Source organism: Bactrocera tryoni, unplaced genomic scaffold (assembly GCF_016617805.1).
Source record: "Bactrocera tryoni isolate S06 unplaced genomic scaffold, CSIRO_BtryS06_freeze2 scaffold_7, whole genome shotgun sequence".
In the NCBI taxonomy this organism is placed as follows: domain Eukaryota; kingdom Metazoa; phylum Arthropoda; class Insecta; order Diptera; family Tephritidae; genus Bactrocera; species Bactrocera tryoni.
In genome coordinates, this window is record NW_024396366.1 from 15,650,259 (window position 1) to 15,659,102 (window position 8,844).

The following is an 8,844-nucleotide window of genomic DNA, read 5'->3' on the forward strand; positions in this document are numbered from 1 at the left end:
ATCTGGCACTGAACGTAGGTACCCATAAGGACCTACGTTAACCCTTGCGTGACCTCCCTGCATTGCAAAGATAACCACGGGATCATCACAGCGATTGCACATAGCGAGCAGAGATAGCGGCCTCGAGGGGGGACCCAATTAAATGAACACCACAAACCATAATAATGAAATCGAACTTGAAAATGTAAACGAGCACATAGCCTTTAGGCGAAGCTTAAATGTCATGCGAACACCGCCGCTGCATACCAACCACGAAAGCAGCACAGCAGCAGCTGTTGAACAAGACAAGCAGCAAGAAGTAACTCCTATGGCGAGGAAAACAATTACTGGAGGAAATATGCCAGCCTTTTATCAACTCGGCGAACAGATTGGCAATCTGGTTACCATGCTTGAGGATGGAAATAGACGGTCTATCCACCAGGCCATGAGAGACACGATAGGACGGATAACCTCATTATATGAGCTAGCTGCCTCTGAACGTGCAACTAAACCGAACCCCTGTGAAAGGAGGGAAAATACGTCCCAAACTTCGCCGTGGTTTGTGATTGCGATGCAAGCGAAGAGGAAGTTTGAAAACGAAAAAAAAACGTCAAAGAGTAAGAGACGAAATGACTGTGGTAAAACGCAGCAAACGCAAATTTCTGACAGTGTAGCCCTTTCTCCGGAAGATCAAGCACCTGAATGGCAACTAGTGAAAAACAAACGTAATAAACCGGAATTGAAAAAAGTAGAACCAAAGATCCCAAAACGGATGCTGAAGCGCACAGAAGCCCTTGTGATTTCGAAGACCAGTGAAATGCCTTACGCAGATATGCTAAAGAAAATGAAATCAGACCCCAGACTCGAGACCTCGGTGACAGCTTGAGCAAAGCAAGGAGAAAACGCACAGAAGCCCTAGTGATTTCGAAGACCAGTGAAATGTCTTACGCAGATATGCTAAAAAAATGAAATCAGACCCCAAACTTCAAGACCTCGGTGACAGCTTGAGCAAAGCAAGGAGAACGGAGAGAGGTGAACTTCTGCTAAAACGCAAAGCGAAAACGAAGGAGCCTTCTAAAATCCTCTAGGAACGCGTTATTGAGGTCCTGAAAGATATGGCAGAAGTTAAAGTTCTAGCACAAGCAGTTACGCTGGAAATTAGAGATTTAGACGAGGCAACGACAGCCAAGGAAGTATGTGTGTCTATAAACGACAAATTTCCTGAGGAAGAAAATGTAGAGCGTAGTGCTATCAAATCCATACGATGCCTCAAAGATGAAACGCAAATTGCCATTATTAGTGTCCCTTTGGCAATATCAAAAAAACTCCTAGACGCAAACAAAATAAAAATAGGTTGGGTTAATTGTAGGGTCCGGGAAATTATTAGACCTGTCCGATGCTTCAAATGCTTGGAGTTTGGCCATATATCACGCAGCTGTAATAGCAGCAGGGATCTCACCGGCTCTTGCTATAGATGTGGAGAAAAGGGGCATGCCGCAAAAGGATGCAGTAAGGAGCCATTATATCTCTTATGCCCTCCTTCAGCTGCCCAGCTTATAAAAAGGCTGCTGCAAGATCGCAATGATGAGATGTCTCCAATTAAATCTAAACCATTGCTCGATGCTACATTACTATTATTTAGTAAACCATATAAGACCCCAAAAAATGACAATATCTGGGTCGAAGACAAGGACGCAAAATCTGCGTTATGGACTTTCAACAATATTTCTTTTGAAAACAAAGCTTTGTGTACGCAAAGATAAAGGGCATAGCCTACCCCTTATTGAATTCCAGGATATGCGCTTTAGGCTCATATCGTGCGCCAGAGGAAAGATCACGCTAGTCCTTGCTGGTGACTTTAATGCATGGGCGGTTGAATGGGGGAGTATGATCAGAAACGCGAGGGGCACAGCCCTACTATCATCCCTTGCAAGTCTTGATCTTATACTCCTTAACAACGGATACAAGCCAACATTTATCAAAGGAAGAGCATCATCGTATATAGATCTAACCTTCGTAAGCTCGTCGATAGCAACCCAAACCTCATGGAGAGTTTCGGACGTTTATACACACAGTGAAAACCAGGCTATAATATTTGACATCAATATACAACATACGCAAAATGCTGGTATTTGCGCACCTTAAAGCATAATAAGACGCTGGAAAACAAAAGTCTACTATACTGGTGGTCTGACGAAATCGCTCAACTAAGAGCTGAATGTCTCAAGTTTCGACGCAGGCAACAACGGGCTAGAGGAAGAGGAAAGAATTGCATAAGGCCATAGCCAACAGCCAAAAAAATGCCTTCAACCAACTTATCTCAGAGGTAGATAACGAGCCTTGGGGAAAAGCCTACCGAATCGTAATGCAGAAAATAGGTAGATCAAGAACCCCACCTATATCGGCCGCAATCTTACGTAAGGTAGTCCATAGTTTATTTCCAAGATGCGAACCTATACAAGTCCCAATTCTCCGAATTAACCCGGACGAAATTGCTGAAGTATCATATGAGGAAATACAACATGCAGTGAAGAGAATCAAGATAGGCAAAGCACCCGGGATGGACGGAATACCCAACTTCGCTACTAAGCGCATCATCCAAAGAAAGCCAACATTGTTCCAAAACGCATACACAAGCTACTTGAAGGAAGGGATCTTTCACAAGTGTTTGAAGCGTTAACGCCTCGTTCTTCTCCCCAAAGGTGATAAACCTCCAGAATAACCCTCGTCATATCGGCACTTATGTATGCTAGATACGGCTGGAAAAGTTTTCGAAACAATTATTTGTAAGCGGCTGGAGAAATATGCCGAAGGAGATTCTGAGTTGAATCCATTGCAATTCGGTTTCCGGAAAGGACGAAGCACATTGGATGCACTTAAATGCGGTTACCAAAATAGCGGGGAAAGCACTGGAAGGGAGTAGATGGCGTTGGGGTGACAAAGAGTACTGCGTTGTCATCACCCTGGATATCAAAAACGCTTTCAACTCAGCGAGCTGGGTCCTAATTATTAGAGCCCTGACAGAGTTAAAGGTCCCGAACTACCTTATCCGAATTGTGGCAAGCTACTTTGAAAACAGAGTATTAGTGTACGAGACAGAATGTGGACCTGAAACATATAAAGTAACAGGCGGCGTTCCGCAAGGGTCAGTTCTCGGCCCTGTACTCTGGAACGTGATGTACAATGGAATCTTGAGAGTCGCGTTGCCAGAGGCGGTAAAAATAGTAGGATACGCGAACGACATTGCGGTCGTAGTAGTAGCGAAAACCCTAGACGAGGCGAGGAACAAGTGTACTGAAAGCATTAACAATATTAAAAATGGCTCGAGACAGCTGGCTTACAGCTAGCTGCACACAAAACCGAGGTGGTTTTAATGAGCAGTCGAAAACAGTGGAATCAATTGAGATATGTGTTGATGGGCATACCATAAAGTCAAGCCCACATCTCAAATATCTTGGAGTAATCCCAGATCATAGACTTTCGTTCAAGCAGCACCTAATTGCCACACACATCAAAGCGGCGAGATCTGTGTCGGCAATAGCAAGAATAATGCCCAATATGCGAGGCCCCAGACAACTAGTCAGAAAGCTGCTGACAAGTGCCAGTAGCTCCATAAATCTGTACGCGGCGCCAATTTGGATATCTGCTATTAGACATAGTAGCTCGTATATGAGAGGAGTTGCTTCGGTACGCAGACTGGCATCATTGAGAACTTGCTGTGCATTCAGAACAGTATCGGATGATACAATACATGTTATATCGGGAAGACTCCCCATAGACATAGCAGCAGAGCGTTGCTCATCAGTCCGAGATATGAGGGCTAACATATCACCTAACCAATATAGACAAGAACTGATAAAAATCGACGAGAAATGCCTCCGAAAATGGCAGGAGAGATGGAATAACTCAACGAAGGGAAGGTGTACCCACTCTCTGATACCCAATATTAGATAATGGATTACGCGGGATCATGGGGAGGTGAACTACTACCTTACGCAGTTTCTGTCTGGCCACGGCTGCTTCCAGAAGCTATTTGCATAAATTCAAGCATGTGGAATCTCCTCTCTGCATGCACTGCGAAAATTATATTGAAACAGCAGACCACGTACTGGTGGAATGTGCCCGCTTCCAAAAGGAAAGACAAATACTTTCCGATAAACTAGGAAAGCCCCTACCCATACGCTCAAGGGACGCAGTAAGTTTCATGCTAACTTCCCATCTAGAATGGGATATTCTATGTGGGATAATAGCGTATATTATGCAAAGGCTGCGAGAAGATGAAATCGCTGTAGGATCGAGAGTGCAGTCCCGAGAAGCTGCAAACCTATGACACCATAAGAAGTTACATGTAAAAGAGCTGTTCAATACTTAAACAATACCTGCCCTGCCAAGGAAAGCCTACAGGTAGTTCCGCAGGGAAACACAGGTCTGTGGGCAAGGGGGTGCTTTAGCACGTATGCGCTTCATGCGAATCGGGCATAATTGTTGGTACGGGCCAACAATATTTTTTGAAGATTTACACCCACCTTTGGCGTATCCATAAAAAAAAAAACCCTCTAATAATACCCGAGAAGCCTCGACTTGCCGCATTACTCCTCAGGTATACATACTTACTAATGCTGCACTTTGAACATCGCTTAATGCAACACATGGTCCGCCAAGAGTTCTATATTCCCCGACTTAAGCTTCAAATAAATTTGTAAATTTTCATGTGGAAGATCTGCACTATGTATAAATAGAAAAGGAGGAGGCAGATTATGCCAGCACTTCAACCAGAACGCTGCTACTGCTCAACCTTTCAAGTGTCGATTTCGTTGGGTCTTTTCAGATAAAGGCGTCCATGCTAAGGAAAGGCAAGTGACTGTTTTTATCTGTTTTACGACAAAAGCAGTGCATCTCGAACTATGCACTAATCTGACAAAAGAGACTTTCTTCGCGGCATTTGTCCGTTTCGTCGGACGACGCGTTTTTCCGTCCAAACTCATGAGCGACAATGGTAACAGTGTTATCGGGGCTCAAAGAGCGACAGAAAAACAGTTTGTTTATTTTATTAAATTGTAAAGGCATTAATTGGCAATTTACCCCCCACGAGCTCCTCAAATCAGGGAATCAGCTGTAAAAAGCTTCATATCCCTTTTAAGTGGTCAGCAGGGTAATCTGGCCTGTTTTCTGACATTCTTTTTTCATAGAAATTTTTATTCTACAATAGAACTTTTTTGACATATCATGAGGTATATCGTGGAGTGTATAAACAATTTTTTTCGGAATTTTTGATGACATCTGTCGGTGAATGAGATGCGTTTTTTCACTGGCGGACATGATTTCTTATGTTTGGATGATCTGAAACACAGAAACCCAATTTAATCTTAAAAGTACGTGGTAACCATTCACGTACACCCTACTCTTCTTCTTAATTGGCGTAGACACCGCTTACGCGATTATAGCCGAGTTAACAACAGCGCGCCAGTCGTTTCTTCTTTTCGCTACATGGCGCCAATTGGATATTCCAAGCGAAGCCAGGTCCTTCTCCACTTGGTCCTTCCAACGGAGTGGAGGTCTTCCTCTTCCTCTGCTTTACCCGGCGGGTACTGCGTCGAATACTTTCAGAGCTGGAGTGTTTTCGTCCATCCGGACAACATGACATAGCCAGCGTAGCTGCTGTCTTTTAATTCGCTGAACTATGTCGATGTCGTCGTATATCTCGTACAGCTCATCGTTCCATCGAATGCGGTATTCGCCGTGGCCGACGCGCAAAGGACCATAAATCTTTCGCAGAACTTTTCTCTCGAAAACTCGCAACGTCGACTCATCCGTTGTTGACATCGTCCAAGACTCTGCACCATATAGCAGGACGGGAATTATGAGTGACTTATAGAGTTTGGTTTTTGTTTGTCGAGAGAGGACTTTGCTTCTCAATTGCCTTCTCAGTCCGAAGTAGCACCTGTTGGCAAGAGTCTTGCCCTCGTTCACTGCCAGACCCATTTGTTTTGCTTCCTTGTCCAGTCTGGAGAAAGCAGAACTAACGGCGCGGGTGTTGAGTCCGATGATATCAATATTATCGGCATACGCCAGCAGCTGTACACTCTTATAGAGTATGGTACTTTCTCTATTTAGTTCTGCAGCTCGAATTATTTTCTCCAGAAGCAGGTTGAAAAAGTCGCCCCATAGAGAATCACCTTGTCTGGAACCTCGTTTGCTATCGAACAGCTCGAGGAGGTCCTTCACGATTCTGACGGAGTTTCTGGTGTTGCTCAACGTCAGCTTACACAGCCGTATTAGTTTTGCGGGGATACCAAATTCAGACATCGCGGCACAAAGGCAGCTCCTTTTCGTGCTGTCAAAAGCAGCTTTGAAATCAACGAAGAGGAGGTGTGTGTCGATTCTCCTTTCACGGGTTTTTTCCAAGATTTGGCGGATGGTGAATATCTGGTCCGTTGTTGATTTGCCAGGTCTAAAGCCACACTGATAAGGTCCAATCAGTTTGTTGACGGTGGGCTTTAATCTTTCACACAATACGCTCGATAGAACCTTATATGCGATGTTGAGGAGGCTAATCTCACGGTAGTTGGCGCAGATTGTAGGGTCTCCTTTTTATGGATTGGGCATAGCACACTTAAATTCCAATCGTTGGACATGCTTTCGTCCGACCATATTTTACAAAGAAGCTGATGCATGCTCCTTATCAGTTCTTCGCCGCCGTGTTTGAATAGCTCGCCCGGCAATCCGTCGGCCCCTGCCGCTTTGTTGTTCTTCAGGCGGGCAATTGCTATTCGAACTTCTTCATGGTCGGGTAATGGAACGTCTGCTTCATCGTCATCGATTGGGGAATCGGGTTCTCCTTCTCCTGGTGTTGTGCGTTCACTGCCATTCAGCAGGTTGGAGAAGTTTTCCCTCCATAATTTAACTATGTTCTGGGCATCAGTGACTAGATCACCTTTGGGGGTTCTACAAGAGTATGCTCCGGTCTTGAAACCTTCTGTAAACCGCCGCGTTTTTTCGTAGAATTTTTGAGCATTACCCCTGTCGGCCAGCTTATCAAGCTCTTCGTACTCACGCATTTCAGCCTCTTTCTTCTTCTGTCTGCAAATGCGTCTCGCTTCCCTCTTCAACTCTCGGTATCTATCCCATCCCGCACGTGTAGTGGTCGATCGTAACGTTGCGAGGTAGGATACAGCTTTTCTTTTGCGCTTTCCGAAAACCAATGGTCTCGGTTGCAGCTGTACGTAAGGAGTTCGAAATGCCGACCCACAGTTCCCTTATACCGAGTTGTTGACGAGTGCTCTTAGAGAGCAGGAGTGCAAGCCGAGTAGAAAATCGTTCGGCTGTCTATTGTGATTGCAGCTTCTCGACGTCGAACCTTCCTTGTGTTTGTTGGCGTGCGGTTTTTGCTGCACAGAGGCGGGTGCGAATCTTAGCTGCAACAAGATAGTGGTCCGAGTCGATGTTAGGGCATCGAAGCGCACGCACATCTAAAACAATGGAAACGTGTCTTCCGTCTATCACAACATGATCGATCTGGTTGGCCGTTTTTCGATCCGGAGACAGCCAGGTAGCTTGATGTATCTTCTTATGCTAGAATGTAGTACTACAGATAACCATATTTCGGGCCCCGGCGAAGTCGATCAGCCTCAACCCATTTGGGGATGTTTCCTCGTGGAGGCTTAATTTACCGACCGTAGTGCCAAAGATACCTTCTTTGCCCACCCTGGCGTTAAAGTCGCCAAGCACGATTTTGACATCGTGGCGGGGCAGCCCTCATAAGTGCGCTCCAAGCACTCATAAAAGGCATCTTTGGTCACATCGTCCTTCTCTTCCGTCGGGGCGTGGGCGCAAATCAGCGATATGTTGAAGAACCTCGCTTTGATGTGGATTGTGGCTAGACGTTCATTCACCGGAGTGAATGATAGTACTCGGCGACGGAGTCTCTCTCCCACCACGAATCCTACACCAAACTTGCGCTCCTTTATATGGCCACTGTAGTAAATGTCACAAGGACCTACTCGTCTCTGTCCTTGTCCCGTCCATCGCAATTCTTGGACGGCGGTGATGTCAGCCTTTATTTTTACGAGGACATCAACCAGCTGGGCAGCGGCACCTTCCCAATTAAGGGACCGGACATTCCAGGTGCATGCCCTCAATTCGTAGTCCTTATTTCGTTTGCCATGGTCGTCATCAAAAGGCTGTTTGCTAATTTTCATTGGTAGAATTTTTTACGTGGTGGGTCCCAAACTCAGCGCACAACCCTGCGGAGGGGATGTTTCGCCTTCTCACTTTAGCTCGCCTTCAAACGGATGTTCTTAAGCTACCCAGAGGATACTTGGTCAAAGACCGGAAGTAGTGAGCTGCTTGAGTCATATGTAAAAGAATCGTTTCTGGCCACTCCCAAGTGAATGGCGATCAGAGAACTTTCCTCACTTGCGTGAACTTCTACATATGACTCCATCCTCCACTAGAATCATGAAAAAATAAATTATATTTTTTTATTTTTCCCCATGTTTTCTTTACATAAATTTTGTTATAACATTGTCATTATAAAAAACTAGCTACCTAAATCGATTAAAACTCTTAAGGGTTTTTACTTTGTGTTTTATTTATTGTTGTAAAACTGTTACTCATTTATAAAACATATTGGTATACAACATATTTGGTTTTTCCACCTGCCGCGTAAATGAATAAGCACCTTGGTGTTCCCACTCTCGAGCATGCGACGAACAATTGGCCGTGGGAGAAGCACGGTTCCTCCAAATTGACGCCGCACACTTGAAACGTTTGCCCTTGCGATTTGTTGATGGTCATTGCAAAGGCAAGACGTACTGGGAACTGCAAGCGCTTAAATTCAAACGGCATGTCCGTTGGAATCATGGG